Here is a 21,849-nt window from a genome sequence, read left to right on the forward strand (position 1 = left end):
AGAGAAAAATCATGCTCAGTTAACCAACTGTGGAGTTCTTTAATGTTAATTAAAAAAATAACAAAATGGTATCTGGCCAGTAGTAGGTACTCAATAAGTGTTTGTTGAACGAATTCAGAAGTGCTGTAAGATTCCACTCCCAGGGCTGTTAAAAGTCAAAACAATGGCCAAAACAACCTAGTTACTAGGGAGACATAATTTTCATAGAGAAGGAGTTGGGTAATGAGAACCAGAGCCTAGTGGTAAATGCTCTCCTGGCAGAATCAACAATTGTGGTGACTGGCATGAATGTTTAATCTAGCACTTTTATATTTTAAAAAAGGGTGCAAGACAAAAGGAAGCATTTAAAGATGGCATTAAACTCTTCATTGTAACATGATACATTATAACATTGAACAAAAAATGCATGTGATTTCATAAACTCTGCAAGTAACCATAGTATTTGCAATGTGTACAAGCATCGAACAATGAGTCTTCGAGGGAACAGAAACAAATAATTTGAACAAATAACTCAAGATCTAGAAAATGGTTAAAGGAATCATTACCGATTCAAGAAACAGGTAAATGCTGGCTATAATTGATATGAAAAAGTTGGGAAGAAAAAAGAGGATTTTTAAAAATGTAATTTAATTTTAAGTTCTGGGATACATGTGCAGGACGTGCAGGTTTGTTACATAGGTAAACATGTGTCATGGTGGTTTGCTGCACCTATCAACCCATCACCCAGGCATTAAGCCCCACATGCATTAGCTATTTATCCTGATGCTCTCCCTCCTGCCACCCCACTGACAGGCCTTAGCGTGTGTTGTTCCCCTCCCTGTGTCCATGTGTTCTCATTGTTCAGCTCCCACTTGTAAGTGGGAACATGCAGTGTTTGGTTTTCTATTCTTCTTAGTTTGCTGGAGACAATGGCTTCCAGCTCCATCCTTGTCCCTGCAAAGAACACTATCTCATTCATTTTTATGGTTGCATAATATTCCATGGTGTATATGTACCACATTTTCTTTATACAGTCTATCATTGATGGGCATTTGGGTTGATTCCATGTCTTTGCTATTGTGCATAGTGCTGCATTGAACATAAGTGCACATGTGTCTTTAAAGTGCACATGTGTCTTTATAATAGAATAATTTATATTCCTTTGGGAATATATCCAGTAATGACATTGCTGGGTCAAATGGTATTTCTGGTTCTAGATCATTGTGGAAGACAGTGTGGCAATTCCGCAAAGATCGAGGATTTCTTTTTTTACATCATATTTGCAGAGGCCATCTTCTACCATTCATCTCTCTCCCTTGAACCTTTGTCCCAACATTTTGTAACTATTTGTCAGTATTTATTTTTCCTTTTTAAACAGCTTTATTGAGAAGCAATTCACATACCATATAATTCACTCATTTAAAGTGGACAATTCAGCTAGGTGTGGTGGCTCATACCTGTAACTAGCACTTTGAGAGGCCAAGGTGGGTGGATCACCTGAGGTCAGGAGTTTAAGACCAGCCTGACCAATATCAGGAAAACCCATCTTTACTAAAAATACAAAAATTAGCCAGGCAGGTGGCACATGCCTGTAATCTCAGCTACTCGAGAGGGAGGCTGAGGCAGTAGAATAGCTTGAACCTGGGAGGTAGAGGTTGCAGTGAGTTGAGATTGTGCCATTGCACTCCAGCCTGGACAACCGAATAAGACTCTGAATAGATAAATTAAAAAATAAACAAATAAAGTGGACAATTCAATGGTCTTTATTATATTTACAAGGTGAATTATTATCACAATTAAATTTGAGATTTTTCATCAGCTCTAAAAAGAGCCCCTACCAAATAATAGTCACTTTCTATTTTTCTCTTCATCCAGAGCAATCATTAATTTACTTTCTATCTCTACAAATTTGCCTATTCTGGACATTTCACATAAATGGCATCATATTATGTGGTCTTTTGGGCCATTTCCTTTCTCTTAGCATATTTTCAAGGTTCATCCTTGCTGCAGCATGTATCAGTATTTCATTCCTTTTTACTGCTGAGTAATTTTCCATTATATGAGTATCTCACACCTGATGCTTTCATCGGTTGATAGACATTTGGGTTGTCTGGGGGCTATTATAAATAATGTTGCTATGAACATTCATGTATACAATTTTTTATGTAAATTCACAGACAGTCCCTGACTTAATAATGGTTTGACTTAATGATTTTTTGACTTTAAAATGGGTTTACCAGGGTATTGCATGCATTTTTGATAGGATATTTTCAACTTTTGATGGGTCTATTGGGGCATAACCTCATAAGTCAAGGAGCATCTGTACCTAATTTTTTATTTCACTGTTTAAAAGTTGGTATTTAATCATTCACATAACATAAAATTCATCATTTTAAAGTATATACTTTATTGGTTTCAGTATATTCACAAGGCTACACAACCATCACCATCATCTCATGCCAGAAAATTTTCAGCACCCCAAATACAAACTCTGTACCCATTAGCCTTGAATTAGTCTTGAATCAGTAAGGCTAGAATCCTCTATTCTTCCTGCCTTGAGAAAATAATTTAAAACATCTTGTCCTTTTTATTGAAGGGGAAATATCATCTGTGTATTTGAAAAATCAGCACATTGACTTTAAAATAATGGGTTTATTGAGATATAATTTGCATACCATAAAATTCACTCTTTGAAAGTATATAATTTAGTGGTTTTCTAGTACGTTCACAAAGTTGCACAATCATTACCACTGTCTAATTCCAGAACATTTTCATCATGCCAAAAACGAAACCTTATACCCATTAGCAGTCACTCCCCATTCCCTCCTTCCCACAACCTTTAGTAGACCCTAGTCTACTTTCTGCCTTTATGGATTTGCCTATTCTAAACTATGTTTAACCTTTTGAGGAGCAAAAAGGAATTTTTTTACTTTGTACAAAGTAAAAAACAGTTATAGGACATTGTCCCTTAACCATTTCTTTGAAACATAAATCATTTGGTTACACACACACACCCCTACTGCTTTTGTCATCCCTGACATTTTCACACCTCCATGCCACTTGACCTTTGAACAATGAAAACACTTGGACACAGGGAGAAGAACATCACACACTGGGACCTGTTGGGGGAGGGATGGGTTGGCTAGGGGAGGGATAGCAGTGGGTGGGGAGATTGGGGAGGGCTAACTTTAGGAGAAATATCTAATGTAGATGATGCAGAAAACCACCACAGCACGCGTATACCTATGTAACAAACCTGCAAGTTCTGCACATATACCCCGGAACTTAAAGTATAATTAAAAAAAATTGGTGTTATGTATAGAAAAAAGACAGAAAAGATAGAGAACTTTTGTAAAATTTATTTCTTGGTGAGAAATCTTGGGCTAAATTTTGTGTAGGTGCTAATAATTTCAGAGTCACAGCTCAAGTTATAGGAATATTACTTTATTGCACTAAACAGATCTCAATTTCTATGAGATCCCATTTTTGACAGTGAAAATAATTATGCTGTTTACAGCTAGCTTAGTCACTTTCAGCATAAAATTGAGCTCCATTTCATGAATATTCAGTCAGAGTTGGCTTACTATTTTATCATTTCGAAGTCTGAACTCTGTCCTCATTTCTCAAAATGTCCCTTCCCTCACTTCTCAGGATCTCCGAGGAGGGAGTAGTTTTTGGAACACCATTGATTGCGGGGCTTTGGCCCTTGGTCCTTGCTTGGGGCTCCCCAGATGAGGAGGACTTGTTGACCCATCTTCACTGAAAGTGCTCTTTGAGGGTCTGGACAGTGTAACTCCTGGTCACTTCTCTTGGCACACATGGTTAAAGCCCTGTGGTTGTCCTATCTGTCCAAATCCCTGATCCCCCTTTCCTACCCCGTCATTTCACCATGCCCTTGACTTGCCTCACCTCAGCCCTCTTAGTGGGGATTGATCTTCCTCTGTCATGGAGCTCTCAGATCTAGATGACTCTCCCCCCACCACCCCAGTGACTCCTGGCAGACCACTGACTCAATCCTTGGCAGCCCCAACTCCCCGGATATGTAACTTTTATATCTTTGCTCTGCCTCATGCAGAATTAAAGATACTAGAGAGTGGGATATCTTCTCCAGCTTCTGTTTCTGCCTAAAAGTGAGAAAATAAAGTCTACTATACCTAGGCTGTCCAGTGCTGTCTTCAGGCTCTACATGGCATTCTCCTCCCAGAATTCTGAATGGAAGGACTCCATACCCTTGCTGTTGACAGATACTGAAAACTCTCTAGAAGTCTATTGTCAGAAGGGGAGGTGGGGAGTAAGGGTATGGAGTCTTGCTTTATCACTCAGGCTGGAGTGCAGTAGCACAATCTCAGCTCACTGCAGCCTCTGGGTTCCAGTGATTCTCCTGCTTTGGCCTCCTGGGTAGCTGGGATTACAGATGCATGCTGCCACAACCAGCTAATTTTTGTGTTTTAATAAAAGTAGAGATGGGGTTTCGCCATGTTAGCCAGGCTGGTCTCGAACTCCTGACCTCAGGTGATCCACCCACCTAGGCATCCCAAAGTGCTGGGATTACAGATATGAGCCACCATGCCCGGCCAAAAATTGGGCCATTCTTATTGTAAAAACTACTCAAGAAACTTTATATGATCTTGAAGGAAAATCTTGAACTGGGAATTTCTTTACAAAGAACATTTATTTTTTAAGTACCAACAAGAAAGGACCCCTTTCTAAAGACTGTCCTTAAGAGTTAGATGCCTTTAGGGATGGAAGGAGGGGTGGTCTAAAGGATGAATGGATTGATGACTGGCTGGATAATAAATGGGTGGGTAGATGGATGGATGGGTAAGCAGATAGATGGGTTGGTGGATGGAAGGGCTGACTACATGAAAACAGAGAATAATCTCTAGAAGGATTACTCCCTTAAGAATTTACAGTTATTACTTAATAGAGTTAACAAATACTTATTGAAAGTCAACTTCTAGTTATGATGTTTGGCAAGGTCTCTGAAGTAAATGCTCTTGACCTCATGGAGCTTGCAAACTAGAAAAAGGGACAATGAACAAATAAATCAAGTTATTGCCCATTTTTTAAAGTACTTTAAAAGGGATTATCATTATCATTCTAATTTTTACTTATATTTCATTAAATTAGAAACAAGTTAGTGTTGCTAATTCCTTCTCACAAGAGGAGCACTGACCACCACAAAGTAGAGAAAATTCAAGATCACATTTTTACTTTATTTATTTATTTAGAGACAGAGTCTTACTCTTTCACCAGGCTGGAGTGCAGTGGCATGATCTTGGCTCATTGCAACCTCTGCCTCCTAGGTTCAAGTGATTCTCCTGCCTCAGCCTCCCGAGTAGCTGGAACCAGAGGCCCACACCACCACATACAGCTAATTTTTTTCTATTTTTAGTAGAGACAAGGTTTTACCATATTGCCCAGGATGGTCTCAATGTCTTGACCTCGTGGTCCACCTGCCTCAGTCTCCCAAAGTTTTGTGATTACAGGCGTGAGCCACTACGCCTGGCCTTTTTTTTTTTTGAGACGGAGTCTCGCTCTGCCACCCAGGCTAGAGTACAGTGGCATGATCTCGGCTTATTGCAATTTCTGCCTCCCAGGTTCAAGCAATTCTCCTGCCTCATCTTCCTGAGTAGCTGGGATTACAGACACATGCCACCACACTCGGCTAATTTTTTTGGTATTTTTAGTAGAAATGGGGTTTCACCATATTGGTCAGGCTGGTCTTGAACTCCTGACCTTGTGATTGGCCTGCTTCCACCTACCAAAGTGCTGGGATTACGCCCAATGTCTGTTTTAAGTTATTTGAGATATCTCCAAACTGCTTTCCACAGCAGCTGAACTAATTTGCATTCCCACCCACAGTGTATAAGCATTCCCCTTTCTCCACAGCCTTGAAAGCATTTGTTGTTTTTTGACTTTTTAATAACAATCATTCTGATTGGTGTGGTTTTGATTTGCATTTTGCTAATGATTCATGATGTTGAGCATTTTTTCATATGTTCGTTGGCTGTTCGTATAGCTTCTTTTGAGAGGCGTCTAGTCATGTCTTTTGCCCACTTTTTAATGGGGCTGTTTTTTGCTTGTTTAATTGTATAAGTTCCTTGTAGAGTCTGGATGTTAGACTTTGCAAATATTTGCTCTGACTCTTAGGTTGTTGTTTGACTCTGTTGATAGGGTTTTTTGTTTGTTTTAAAGACGGGGTTTCACCATGTTGGTCAGGATGGTCTTGAACTCCCGACTTCAGGTGATCCACCCGCCTTGGCCTCCAAAGTGCTTGGATTACAGGCATGAGCCACCATGCCCTGCCTGATAGTTGTTTTTTTTTTTGTTTTGTTTTTCTATTTTTCTGTGCAGAAGCTCTTTAGTTTAGGTCCCACTTACCAATTTTTGTTGCAATTGCTTTTGATGACTTGGTCATAAATTATTTCCCAAGGTCTATGTCCAGGATGGTATTTCCTAGGCTTTCTTCTAGGATTCTTATAGTTTGAGGTCTTACATTTAAATCTTTAATCCATCTTAATTTTTTTTAATATGGTGAAAGGTAGGGGTCCAGTTTCATTCTTGTGCACATGGCTAGCCAGCTATCCCAGCACCATATATTGAATAGAGGGTTCTTTCCCCATTATTTATTTTTGTTGACTTTGTTGAAGATCAGGTAGCTGTAGGTGTGTGGCTTTATCTCTGGGTTTTCTATTTTGTTCCACCAGTCTGTATGCCTGTTTTTATACCAGTGCCATTATGTTTTGGTTATTGTAGCTTTATGGCATAATGTGAAGTTGAGTAGTGTGATGCCTCTGGCTTTGTTTCTTTCCCTTAGAATTGTTTTAGATATTCAAGCTCTTTTTTGGTTTCACATATATTTAAAAATAGTTTTTTCTCCTAATTTTACGAAAAGTGACATTGGTAGTTTGATAAGAATAGCATTGAACCTATAGATTGCTTTGGGCAGTATGGCCATTTTCATGATACTGATTCTTTCATCCATGAGCATGGAATGTTTTTCTGTTAGTTTGTGTCACCTATGATTTCCTTCAACAATGTTTTGCAGTTCTTGTTAAAGAGATCTTTCACCTCCTTGGTTACATAAATTCCTAGATACTTTATTTTGTGTTTGGGATTGAATATATATATTTTGAGATGGAGTCTTACTCTGTTGCCCAGGCTGGAGTACAGTGATGTGCTCTTGGCTCACTGCACCTCTACTTCCCAGGTTCAAGCGATTCTCCTGCCTCAGCCTCCCAAGTAGCTGGGATTACAGGTGCACACCCCTATGCCCAGCTAATTTTTTTATAGTTTTAGTAGAGACAGGGTTTCACCATGTTGGCTAGGATGATCTCGATCTCCTGACCTCGTGATCCACCCGCCTTGGCCTCCCAAAGTGCTGGGATTACAGGCATAAGCCACCGTATCTGGTCAAGGGATTGCATTCTTGATTTGGCTCTTAGCTTGAATATGATTGATGTATAGAAATTCTACTGAATTTTGCATGTTGATTTTGTATCCTGGAACTTTACTGAAGTCATTTATCAGTTCTATGAATGTTTTGGTGGAATCTTTAAGATTTTCTAGGTACAGAATTTTATTGTCAGTGAAGAGAGTTAATATGAGTTCTTCTTTTCCTGTTTGGATGCCTTTTATTTCTTTCTCTTGCCTGATTACTTTGGCTAGGACTTCCAGCACTCTGTTGAATAGGAGTGGTGACAGGGCAAGCTTGTCTTGTTCCAGTTCTCAAGGGGAATGCTTCCAGCTTTTTCTCATTCAGAACAATGTTGGTTGTGAGTTTGTCATAGATGGTATGTTCCTTTGATGCATAGTTTCTCAAGGTTTTTTTTTTCTTTTATCATGAGGGGATGTTAAATTTATCAAAAGCTTTTTCTATGTCTATTGAGATGATCATATGGTTTTCATCTTTTTTTTTTTTTTTTTTTTTTTTTTTGAGACAGGGTCTTGCTTTGTCCCCCAGGCTAAAGTGCAATGGTGTGATGTTGGCTCACCACAACCTCTGCCTCCCAGGTTCAAATGATCCTCCCAGCTCAGCCCTCCAAGTAGCTGGGACCACAGGCACGCCTGGCTAATTTTTTTTTTTAATATTTGGAGACACTTTCGCCATATTGCCCAGACTGGTCTCTAACTCCTGAGCTCAGGCATTCTGCCCACCTCGGCCTCCCAAAGGGCTGAGACTACAGGTGTGAGCCATTACTACACCCAGGCTGCTTTTTGTCTTTAGTTCTGTTTATGTGGTGAATCACATTTATTGATTTGTGAATGTTGAACCAACTTTGAATACTAGGTATGGCTACTGGATCATAGTGAATTAATTAACTTTTGATGTGGTACTGGATTCAGTTTGCTGGTATTTTGTGTCTATGTTCATCAGGGATATGGGCCTATAGTTTTCTTTCTTGTACCTTTTCCAAGGTTTGATTTTAGGGTGTTGCTGCCTTCATAGAATGAGTCAGGGAGAAGTCCCTTCTTGATTTTTGAGAATAGTTTCAGTAAAATTGGTACCAGCTCTTCTTCATATGTTTGGTCAGATTTAGCTGTGAATCCATGTGGTATGGGACTATTTTGGTTTGTAGGTTTTTAAAAATTGCTGATTCAGTATCAGAACTTGATATTGGTGTAGTCAAGACTTCAGTCTCTAATTCAATCTTAGGAATGTGTTTCCAGGAATGTGTCCATTTCCTCTAGATTTTCTAGTTTGTGTGTATAGAGATATTCATAATAGTGTCTGAGGATCCAAGATCACATTTTTAAAAATTTAATATTGTGGCTGGACATGGTGGCTTATGCTTGAAATCCCAGCACTTCAGGAGGCAGAGGCAGGAGGATCATTTGAGCCCAGGAGTTCAAGGCCAGCCTGGTCAACATAGCAAGACCCTGTTTCTACAATAACTTAAAATAAAATACAATTTAATTCTAACCAGGTTGCTTGGCCTCCTGGCCAATTTTGCTGCTGCCAATAAAAAATAAAAATAAAAAGAGGCATAGTGAGGCATAAATCAAGTGTGCATTTACATTTGAAAGTGAACTAAAAATCATGTACTAATAAAAATATACAATTTTTAAGTATTTTATTAAATATGTCTCTTTTCACTCTCTATAATGTATATCTGTAATACTTCACTTATAATTACTCTAAAATACTATTCCTAACATACTGTCTTAAGTATTTCATCACTAGTGTATTGAGCTGCCCTCTGGTGGTTTATAATTTGGTAAAATCTTCAACTACCTACCTTACATCTGATATGTATTATGTTTGAGGTATTGTAGATTGTTTAACATCGTATTTTTTCCTACTTTTTACATGTACTTATTTGGTAGGGCCTTTGAGATGCATTCACTTAAGAAGAAGGGACACTGGCTAATATTCAAAATAGGGAAAAACAATTCATGCTGGAGGGTTTGTACATCAGGCATAATGAATCATCATTATGAACATTATTTCTGTTATTGTCACTATAGTACAGAACTAACTGATAAGAGTCTCAGTAATAAAGTACCGAATATAATAACAAAATACACCTGAAAATTAAAGTATACTTTTTAAATGATTTTCCTAGTGTGTATTAAAAGCTCTCACATCAAACAAAACCATATAATTAACCTTTTCAATAAAAGTATAAAATGTACTCATTAATGAATTGGCTAAATGTTTGTCACTGCTCCAAATAACTTGAAATATAGAAGTGTTTTTTTAACTTTCTGTCAAAGATAGACAGAAAGTATCTGTTGAAAATACTTTTCATCACACCAGTCTCTTGATGTAAATTATCAATTCCTTTTGTTTTATTTTGTTGAATTTTCTCTGATACATTAGTTGTCATGTATAAAATGACCTTGGTTATGAAAACAATATATTTTAACCATAAACGTTTAAAGGTTAGGTTATTATCCAACCTTTTCAATTATTCTTGTTGGCCAAGGCAAGATGTATTTGAAAAAATTTAAATTATTTATCTTATCATGTGTATGTTCTGACCTCAGGGGAAGGAGATCCATATCGTATGAAATTAAACATTTTTTTGAGATTCAAATATTTATTTAGGCATTCAAATACCTTCTGTGTGCCTAACCCTGTGTGGCTCACACTATAGAAAAGAACATTTCAGAAAAGACGCTCCAAATATATTTTCAGCCATTGCATAATGAGAACTAGAGCTTGAGAGAATAAAAGTGCTTCAGCAGTTCAGAAAATAATTTAAAACTGTGTTAGCTATAGGAGGGAATAAAAACTTCATACCGGAAATGCCATCTGAAGTGGGTGGTGATTAACCGATAGAACTGGGTGGCAAAAAGTAAAGTGCTAAAGACATTTTCAGTGGGCCAGTTCACTGTGCTGCAGCATAATCTGTCTGGCCAACCTTCACACTGTACTTTGGGAGTTTATGAGCATGTGCTGTGCAGACCATCATATCCCCTCTATAGTTTGTGTATAAACAAGCTGACAATTGACATCTCTGTTAGTTATAGCAACTATCCTTCTGTATTTGGGTGTGCTGTACCTTTTTAAATCCTGGATTACCCATTCTTGAACTCCTTACATGAAGTTCATCTGTGTAGTAAAATCACATATGTTGTGTTTTGAATCCAACTTCTTTCATGCAGCATAAGGCTTCTGAGATTTATTCTTGTTGTGTACGTTAGTAGTTAGTTCCTTTTTATTGCTGAGTTGTATTCCATTGTATGACTTTATTGTGGTTTGTTTGTCCATTATCCTGGTGATGGACACCTGGGCTGGTTCCAGTGGAAGGAAGCTATTAGGAATAAAGCTGCTGTGAATATTTGGATATAGATCTTTGTGTGGCCAACATTTTATTTCACCTGGGTATATATTTAGGAGTGGAATTTCTGAATTGGGTGGTAAGTGAATATTTAACTTTACAAGAAACTGCTAAATAATTTACCAGAATGGTTAAATTATTTTACACTTCAATATATGAGAAGCAACATATAAGAACTTGGAATTTTATTCTCCTTAGTTTTAGCCACTGTAGTAGGTTGTGTGGGTATCTCATTGTGGCTTAAATTTGTGTTTTTATGAGAACTTAATGTTGAGCATTTTTCAAGTTATGCATCTTTTTTTGTGAAATGTCTGTTCTATTTTTAAAATTGGGTATATTAAAACATCGTTAAGTTGTAGGTATTATTTATATATTCTGTGTGCAAGTATTTGGTCAGATATATGTCTTGCAAACATATTCTTGCAGCCAGTGACTCATCTATTCATTGTTCTAACTGTGTCTTTTGAAAGTTTTAAATTTTGATGAAGTCTGTTTTACCAATGTGTGTGTGTGTGGCTGGGAGGGGGGTTAGTGCTTGCTGTGTTTTCCTTAAGAAATCTTTGCCCACCCCAAGGTTGCAAAGATGTTTGTGATTTATTCTAGAAGCTTTATAGTTTTATGTTTAGGCCTATAATCCATCTCAAATTAAATTTTGTGGATGTTTGAGGTGTGAATTTCAGAGGTTCATTTTTTTTTCTCATAGGAACATCTAGTTGTTCCATCACCATCTAATGAATTGATTTTGTTCCAGTTTAGTTCACCAAAATTATGTCAAGAATCAGAAAATTTTTGAAAGATTACTGACAAAAAGAAATTAGGAGTCAAAAAGTATACTTGACATGCCTGAATCATTCTTTGTACTCATACAGAAAGCATACACAAATGACTGTTAGTGTTATTTTTAAATACAGCCATCACATGTATAAATTTCTGACAGCAAGATCTATTGCTTGAATGAGCTAACAAAACTAATTTATATGGAAAAATTGCTCTATCTGTAGCAGAAATTTTAAAAAATTATCATTTTAACTGAAGATCGTAATTGTATACATTTATGGGGTACAGTGTAATGTATTAATAAATGTATACAATGTAGAATCATTAAATCTAGCTAATTAACATGTCCATTACCTCAATCATTATTTTTGTCGTGAGACCTTTGAAATTTATTCTCTTGCCTATTTTGAAATATATAATACATTATTATTGACTATAGTCTCTCTGTTGTTCAATAGATCTCAAAAATTTATTTCTCCTCTCTAACTGAAACTTTGTACCCTTTGATCAAGAACTCCCCATTTCCTCTCTCCCCAGTGACCCTCCCACCCCCACCAACCCTGCCCACTCCAGCCTCTGGTAGCTACCACTCTACTTTCTACTTCTATGAGTGAGGCTTTTTTAAGATTCCATATATAAGTGAGATGATGTGGTATTTATCTTTCAGTCCCTGGCTTATTTCACTTAGCCTAATGTCTCCAGGTTCCTCCACATTGTCACAAATGACAGGATTTCCTTCTTCTTTTTGACTGAATGGTATCCTACTGTGTGTGTGTGTGTGTGTGTGTGTGTATGTATATATATATATATATATATATATAGCATATATACATATATATAAAGTGTATATATATATACACACACATATATGTATATGTACACACTACATTTTTATTCCATTCATCCATTGATGGACACGAATTGATTCCATATCTTGGCTATTGTGAATATACTGTAGTGAACATAGGAGTGCAGCTATCTCTTCAGCAAATTGATTTCAATTTATTTGGCTATATCCAGAAGTGGAACTGCTGGATATTGCAGTAGAATTGTAACTTTTTTAAAGCCTTGGAGCATTTATCTTTTTCACTAAGTGCCTTTGAAGTCAGGTAAATCTTTTTTGAGGAGCACAGGGGTGGTAACTGGAAACCTTTAGTGAACCTCTTTTTTTTTTTTTCCCGGGACAGAGTCTTGCTCTGTCACCCAGGCTGGAGTACAGTGGTGCAATCTCAGCTAACTGCAATCTCTGACTCCTGGATTCAAGCAGTTCTCCTGCCTCAGCCTCCCAAGTAGCTGAGATTAGGGATATGTGCCACTATGCCCAGTTAATTTTTTGCATTTTTAGTAGAGACGGGGTTTCACCATGTTGGCCAGGCTGGTCTCGAACTCCTGACCTCATGATCTGCCCACCTCGGCCTCCCAAAGTGCTAGGATTACAGGTGTGAGCCAATGCGCCAGGCCTAGTGAACCTTTTAAACTGAAAATTGACAAAGATAAGCCAAAATCTCTTTTAGATTGGAGAATTTTATGGACTCCAAGGAATTAAACTGCAAATGATGACACACTGTTGGCTGGGACAGGCTTTAGACCAGGGCAAGGAGGGAAAACTGGAGTTTTCCTAGTCTCTAGTACTCAGATGAGATAGGGGTTTGTGTTCTGGGCAGGCAGGAATTTGGAAGAAGGCATAAACCTGAGGTAGAAGGCAGAAGTCAAGGGTAAGGCAGGTGAGCTGGATCTTAGCAACACACCAAGAAATAAAGACAGAGGTCAGAACACCCTTGGGAAAGGTGTGGCTTATGAACTCGTGAAGCACATATATCCACTGGCTGCTTTTTTGCATGTGTTTCCATTCCATGAACCCCAAATCTTTGGTAAAGTTATAACCAGGTCCTGCTTTAGGAAAATGAGAGGCTATGTTTCATCTTGGAGTAAAATTGAAAAGGTAGGGGGCAGTAACCTCAAAAAGGCATCCTGCGAAAAGCCTAAAGAACAAATTGAAAAACTTGGCAGACAGAATACAAACCACTTTTCGTTTAGATGTAGCATTGTAATTTGACTTATCTAAAGCACCACATATTTGTTGTTAGACTTTCTGTGTATTCAAGAAGAAAATTTCAACCCAGAGAAAGATCAATTGATGAGACAAAGAGTAGGACCACATACATGATTTAGCTCTTTTGTTTTAAACCAGTCTGAAAGGTAAAAGGTGAATGTGAGCATGACAGGCATAGCATAAAAGCTGTTTTCACGGAATGGATTTGGAATTGTCTGACACATAAGGCCATCTGAGTGCTTCCCCAACTTTAGTGTTCATACAAATAACCTGATGATTTTGTTAAAATGTTGATTCTAATTTGATTCTAGTTTGGTAGACTCAGATGAGACCTGAGAGGCTACATTTCTAACAAGTGTAGAGCAGCAATTCTCAAAGTGTGATTAATAGACCAGCAGAGTCAGTACCACCCAGAAACTGGTTAGAGTGCAAATTCTCAGGCCATGGTTTGGAATGCAAATTCTCAGACCTCACTTCAAAAATCCTGTATTAAAAACTTGAAAGGAGAAGCCCAGAGATCTGTGGTTCAACAAGCCCTATAGGTTATTTGATGGAAGGGAAATGGCGACAGTAAATGTGGATAATTCAAGTTTGACTCTAAAGAGATGGGGAGAAACGTAGCAGTAGCTAAAAGAGAAATTAGATTTGAAGATTTTCTTCTTTTAGATAGATTGTTCCCCAACCCCCATGTTTAACTGCTGATTAGAAGGAATGGGTAGAGAGAAGATTTGAAGATGTAGAAAAGAGAGAAGGAGGTGAGAAGTATACGGAGGATATATGGAGGTTGTATTAGTTATTTATTGCTACATGAGAAATTAATCAAAAACGTAGCCACATAAAACAACAAACATTTATTATTCTCAACAGTTCTCATGGGTTAGAAACCAGGGTTCAGCTTCACTGGGTGCATCTGGCTAAAGGGCTCTCAAGAAGTTGCCATCAGGCTACTTGCTTGTGTTGTGGTCTAATCTGTCAAGACTCACATAGTGGGAGGATCTGCTTCTGAGTTTGCTCACATGGTTGTTGTCAGCATTCAGTGCCTCACAGGCTGTTGGGTAGTTCCTTGCTGGCTGTCAGCCAGTTGTCTTCCTTGGCACATGAACCTCTCTACAGGGCAACTCACAATATAGCTAGCTTCTTCCAGGGTGTGTGAGAGAGTGAGAGAGACCTAGAGGATGCCCAAGACTGGAGTCACAATCTTTTGATAGCCTAACTTTGGAAGTGACATTCTATCACTTTTCCGTATTCTAATTATTAAGAGCAAGTCACTATGGTCAACTTTCTTCAAGAGAAGGGGATTACACAAGGGCATGAATAACCAAGAAGTGGGGAATGCTGGGAACCATCATCTTCTGGGTGCCCACCATGAAGTGGTAAGCTTTAAACAGAAGGGAGAGACTTCTTCTATGGCAATAGAAAGGAAGGGGGAAGAGTTGGGTCTGGATTAGAGTAGGTTTGTATAATTGTGGTGAGAATGGAAGGAGTACCTTTCATATGGCTTCTGTTTTCTATGCAAAGACAGTCTTTCTGAGAGTGAATACAGAACTGAAGCAATTGGAGTTTTTGATAGTGGAGAAGTGGCAAGGGTGTAAAAATAATAGAGAAGGTTTGAAAAATTATTGTTGAGAAGAGAAAGAGGTGAGTTGGGAAAGAGGATGATTGACAGGAAGCGTTATGGGCCCAGGTGAAATGAGCATCCATACATTTATAGTGAAAGAAATCTGCTCCATAGGGTGATTTTTTTTTTTCTCTAGCAGCATTTAGTTAATAGGTAAAAGGAAGTTTTTCATGGCTACTTTCTAATGGCTGCCCACTTTCCCTTAGGGGGACATGGAAAGCATGAAAAATTGCTGAGGCTGATTCCAAAATTCATGTAACTATAAAATTTAACAACGTAGCTGCCAGTTTTAGAATCTAAAAAAGGAACCTGTCACACAGCGAGCTTCATTTGCTACAAAACTCACAGAAAATTAGGTTAGCATAAAATAGGCCAGGATGCTAAGTTCCATGCCATAAAGTTTTCTATTTAGCTTCCCTCACTAGAATTCATCTTTGCTAAAGAAATCAAACCTATCAACCATAGGAAAACACTAGAAGTTTTTCATTAGTTATTTTGGAAAAGATTTATCATATGAAAATTCCCCAAATAAAATTTTCAGAAATAGGTCCACCTGTTTATTCCACCTTCTAACTAAAACCTAATGAAAACTCTACTTTGATGCTTTTATTTCTTGTGTATAAAATTTCTTCCTACCCCCAAAAGAATGAGACAGCATCCCCAGATCGGAGGGAGACCTGGCTAGTACCAGGGTAGTTGGTACTCTTTTGTTGTTGGCTCTCTACCAAGTGAGCTAATCACTGCCTGGATGACCACTTGCCCACTGCAGTGAAGGGAAGGGCTTGACAAGTCCTCACATATCCAGTGCTAACTTCCATCCTTGTATGTGCTGTTGGATCAGGAGGGTAAAGCTATTCAAGGCACTGTAACCTGACTTTACTCAGACTTGCCTGTTCAAAGGGCATCCAAAGATTGAAACATTATAAGTTCTTCTAGGCAAAAGCAGATATAATTTTGCTCTTCCCAAGACAGCTCAAAACCAAGGCACAAATGTGGAGAAGATAGGCAGTTGCATTTCTCCCTGGTTGAGATTTTTCTCAGAAAGGAGGTTCTGAAGGACAGAGAATAAGTTTAGGATTAATGGGGAAGAGCAGTTGATGCACTGGTTGTAATAGGATAGGACATGAAAGCAGGAAAGGTTGAGCAATGTGAAGAGAGCAGAACTGTCACTGGGGAAACTGGGGTCACAGACCAGAGGTGCTGAAAGTGTCTGACACCTTGAGCTACAAAGGGAGGCAGGTGTGGTCATAAAATGCAGTTTGAATTTATGATCCCTGGAAGTTTTACGGTGTTATCATGATTTGTGGGAAAAACTCATTTTGCCTACTAATTGCTATAAATGACATGATTCATACTGTAGGGGAGAATGCTTTCCAGATTCCTATGCTTTTACAAACATTTAATTCATAACCTTTCTATATAAGGGAGACTCCTACCTAGATTTTGCAAGAGGAACAGAGCAGCAAAAATAGGCCTGGGTAATCACTAGATAAGACAACCAAGAAAGCTTAAGTTACATAACATGTGAAAATCCCTCTTGACACAAGATTGCCCTTCAAGCAACATATCCCTTCCAAATATTTTTTCATTATAAAAGGAAAATTTTTCATTGTAGAAAATTCAGAAAATGAATTCATCCAGTAACATAGAGCACCTTGGTGACTGTTGGAGTCACAGGGGTACAACAATAAATAAGACAGATAAGGTCCTTGCAGTAGTTGGCTCTACTTCCTAGTGAGGGGCATTGCTAAGGAAAAGCATAATTTTAGCTAATGAAGACAAGATAAACAGGGCAATAAGATGGTGAAAGACTGCTGGGTGGGGTAAGGAATGGAGACACATTAGATGGAGTTGTCAGAGAAAGACCTCTTTGAGGAGGTAACACTTGAACTCAGTTCTGAATAACCAGATCTGGGGAACAGCATCTCAAGTGACTAGCAATGACTGCCAAACCCTTACCTTACAATAGGTGAGATCTTAGCCCATGCTAGGAACCTACCAAAGTCCAGTGGGCGTGGAGCTCAATGAGCCAAGCAAAGAGCTATCCGAGATGCAGTTAGAGCAGCCAGCACAGCCAGGACCATGAAGGACCCTACAGACAGTGCAAAGTATTTGTATTTTGTTCTAGGTGCAGTGAAAAGGCTTGTTAGGATTTTAGCCAAAGGATATACATTTTTTAAAGAGTCAGATTTTTAAAAGATGACTTTGGTCTTTCACGAAGAATGAAGGAAGTATAAAAAGTGTAAGGAAGTTTAAAAAGAAAACAAAATCTATGACCATGTTTCCAAAATTATAATTCTAATGTAGGTAGAATTTTGTGTATACTTTTTATATTCTATATTATTAAGATAAAACCGAATCATTAAAAGTCATTCAAAATAGTTATTTAAATGAGCGCACAAAAGTCTTTTCTCTCTCTCTTCTTCTTCTTCAGGTAAGAAGAGTAAGTCTTTTCTATGTCTTACCCTAACGTGCTTTCGCCTTTGGGGAGCTATGAACTTATTTCCACTTTTGCCTGTTTTTTGTTTTTCTATTTTTTAGTTGGAGTTTCACTCTGGTTGCCCAGGCTGGAGTGCAATGGCGTGATCTTGGCTCACTGCAACCTCTGCCTCCCGGGTTTAAGCAATTCTCCTGCCTCAGCTTCCTCAGTGGCTGGGATTACAGGCATGTACCACTATGCCTGGCTAATTTTTGTAATTTAGTAGTGATGGGATTTCACCGTGGAGGACAGGCTAGTCTCAAACTCCTAACCTCAGGTTGTCCACCCATCTCGGCCCTCCCAAAGTGATGGGATTTCAGCCATGAGCCACCGTGCCCAGCCCTTGCCCGTTTTAAAAATGGCAGCCATAGTTTTATTTTTATTTAATATCTGATGACATTTTCCACCTCATTAGAATCTATTCCTAGATGTGGAATGGAGCAACAGGGAAAAAATATATGATTACTGGATTGTACTATTGTCAACTTGGTTAGATCTGGACCTGCTTCCCAGAATTTATTTCCCTGCAGGACAGGAGGCAGAGTTGGCCAAAGTAGGAACTCATGTGAGGTTTGAACAGTGGAAGTGAGGCAGTGGCTCCCTTTTCTCTTTGAGGGTCTTTGTTGTCAGAACATGAAAAGTTCCAGGTAGTCGTTGCTCTTCTCTTCTTGGTGCCTAGCCCTTCTTCCTGTTCCTGGCGCTGCTGATGGACAGTGGTCCCAGACCTGCCACAAGATGCCTGACTGCAGATCTCAAAAACCAATGGATTCCCAAAGACCCCCTACAAATCTCCTCACTGTCCATGCCAGTATCTCAGATTTTCCTTAAGCACCAGTTCTCCTTCCACCCCAGTGGTTGAGGATTGGTTAATGATGCTTTTTGTGATTCTCAGACTTCCCTTATCTGGGCTTTCACTTCCCCAGCTTTCCCCCACAATTGTGTAAGGTCTATTCATACAACACATCTTTTATTCTATAATCTTTATAGTGGTTCTTCTTTTCTGACTAATACAACATGAGTATTTTGATGGTTCTTATCATATATTGCCAGGTTACAATGTACCCTCTCATCAGTATTTACGTTTTTAATCACTTTCAATTTTATGGTGGGAAAGTTTATATCAACTTTTAATTTATATTTATTTTATTACTAATGAAATTGAACTATTTTTTTGTGTATGATACTTTTTTTTTTTTTTTTTTTTGAGACGGAGTTTCGCTGTTGTTACCCAGGCTGGAGTGCAATGGCACGATCTCGGCTCACAGCAACCTCCGCCTCCTGGGTTCAGGCAGTTCTCCTGCCTCAGCCTCCTGACTAGCTGGGATTACAGGCACGCACCACCATGCCCAGCTAACTTTTTGTATTTTTAGTAGAGACGGGGTTTCACCATGTTGACCAGGATGGTCTGGATCTCTTGACCTAGTCATCCACCGCCTCGGCCTCCCATAGTGCTGGGATTACAGGCTTGAGCCACCACGCCCGGCCAGTGTGTGTGATACTTTTTTTGCTTTTGTTTTAAGAAAAGGTATCCCTCTGCTGCCCAGGCTGGAGTTCAATGGTGCAATCTCAGCTCACTGCAACCTTCTGCCTCCCAGGACCAAGTGATCCTCCTGCCCCAGCCTCCCAAGTAGCTGGGCCCACAGGTATGTGCTCCCCCACATGGCTAATTTTTATAATTTTTGCAGAGGCAGGGTTTCACCATGTTGCTTAGGCTGGTCTCAAACTTCTGAGCTCAAGCAATTTTTTTGCCCGCTTCAGCCTCACAAAGTGCTGGGATTACAGGCATGAGCCACTCTGCCCAGTCCTATGATACTTTTGATGCTTTTATTTTTTCTATTGGGAACAATTACCATACCATAATTGGTACCATATGCCATACCATACTTATTGAGATTTTTGAAAAGTTTGAGAAAACTTCATGGCAACTTTATTCAGGCTTCTGCGCTTTTGGTCCATCTTTTTTCTTGTTGGCAGTTCCTGCCTAAATATCTTCATCTGTTGTAAGGTTGTTGGGCTTCGTTGTTTGTGTGTTTGTTTTACTTACCTATTTTTAATTGTAGTTTGGTCAATTTATAAATGAGTAGATAGAAGGTGGATCAATTAGGGCTTTAGGATTGAAAACAATGGAAACCAAATCTGCAGAGTCTAAGGAAAATGGAATTATATAGGAACTGGCGGAATTTATGCAAATCTTTGGAGACTTAGACATAGACTCAACAAGCAGAGTGCCAGTGCAGGAAAGAGTAAATCCTACCAATGTCAGGTTCTTTTTCACACTATTTAGATTTAAATTCCCAGGAGTGAGCTTTAAATTGATCTAGCTTAAACCAGGTGTCAGCCCTCTAGCTCCATCTGGTTGTTGAGTGGAAGGTGCTGGTGGAAGGAGCCTCTAGGTGCCTCTTTCTCATCCATAGCAGAAATGAAGGCACCTGAATCCACCATTTTACCAAGAGTATTTTCAAATGGAAGAAGTAATTTCCCAAAGGAAATTAGGACACTATTAAGAAGAGGGAATGAATGATGGGTGGTCCAAAATTTGTAAGTCTAATTGAAAAGCAGTTGCAGGTGAATTTTCACTGGTTCATTGATTAGAGTGAACTAATTTTTGAATTTCTTTTTAAACTACAGTATTTTATAAACCATCATTTAGGAATTTATCTAGGAAGTATATCAAATAAATGAATTTCCAGTATTTAGAAAAGCTCCCTTTTAGACTTTTATGAGTTTATCTGAGCTTTATGGCTTTCATAACCACTAGTAGTAGATCAATACTTTTGACTGGGATGCTTTGCATTTTTTTTACACTGTATAGGAAAACCTTATTGCTAGAAAACTGTACAGTCCTTGTGGTAGCAATTTCTAACATGTGTAAAGCCTTTTCTGTAAACACTATTTCTCTAAAAGTACACTTTACTAAAAAATATATGAGTTTAACAGGTTTGGCAAACCCTATTAATACTTTCAGTACCTTTTACACATAATTTCCCTTTTTTACATTTCTTCCTTTGTGGTTACATAGTTAAAATATCAATGTATACTATTAAGCAACTGTGAAGCTGACTTCTTTCTTTCCCAGTTGCAATTATGGCAATTATTTTTCCATGTGAATAAGCAGTAAGACCCAGTTTTCTAAATTGTTGGTTGAAACCAGGTACTTGCTTGGCAGGCAAGGGTGCATTGTAAATAGAAAAGTCACTTTGAAAAGAAATTGAAATCTGAATTTATAAGCAATTTAAGATTTTTCTTAAAAGGCAATAATAAAATATTGCCGTAACGAGGGATTAGGATCAGAATCTAAAAAGCTTTAGGGAATGAGGCAGCTCCCTTCTTACTTGCTCTTTCTCTGGTCTCTGGTTTCCTCCTTTCTGTACAGCTCCATCTTTTTCCATCCCTTTTTCTACTCCAGCCTTTTTTGCTTCTGTAAATAGTGCCCCTGTCTCACTTACTATATAGCAAATAGAAACATTGCCTGTATGGTCTCTGTCCCCACTAATTGTCCACTAATATCCATTTGCCCTTTATCTATAGTAAATTATGATTTAGCTAGGCCCATGCCTACTTAGCTAAGGACTACATTTTCAGTCTTCCTGGCGGCCAGTTGTAGATATATGACTCTTTTTTGACTAAAGCAATGTGAACAGAAATAATAGGTGGGAGTTCCAAGCCACACCCTTAAAAGGAATGGCCGTTTTCCTTTCCTTCTTCTTGCTGGTTGTGATGTGGAGGAGATGGTGAGAGCCAGAGAAGCGACCCTGGGCCCAGAGAGGAAGCTGGTCATGGGATGGCACAGCTGTCCTGCAGGCCTGGGCTGTCCACCTTGGGACTCTCATGTGAGAAAGAAGCTTCCACCTATGCTACTCTGTGGTCTCTGTCACAGAGGCTTAAACAGCATTCTAAATAAAATATGCCCTTCAAGATGTGAACCTTTATGAAGGTGGCCAAGAGGACTTTTCTACTGCATAGTTGTTCTCAGTCTTTAGAACTGCTTGTATTAGTCACTCAAAATATTGCTTGAATGTTGCTATGCACTGCATTGTGGCCCCTCAAAATTCATATGCCGAAGTCCTAACTCTCAGTACCTCAAAATGTGATTGAATTTGGAGACAGAGACTTTAAAGAGCTAATTAAGGTTAAACAAGGTCACTAAAGTGGG

The 21,849-nt window shown here is 38.6% G+C and overlaps 1 protein-coding gene across 2 annotated transcripts in view; it reads right to left on the minus strand.

Moving 5' to 3' along the window:
- PTTG1IP2 (PTTG1IP family member 2) overlaps positions 1–21,849 on the minus strand; it is a 126,495-nt gene that overhangs the window by 7,456 nt on the left and 97,190 nt on the right. The gene's annotated exons all lie outside the window — the stretch shown is intronic.

This window comes from Callithrix jacchus, chromosome 11 (genome assembly GCF_049354715.1).
Source record: "Callithrix jacchus isolate 240 chromosome 11, calJac240_pri, whole genome shotgun sequence".
In the NCBI taxonomy this organism is placed as follows: Eukaryota; Metazoa; Chordata; class Mammalia; order Primates; family Cebidae; genus Callithrix; species Callithrix jacchus.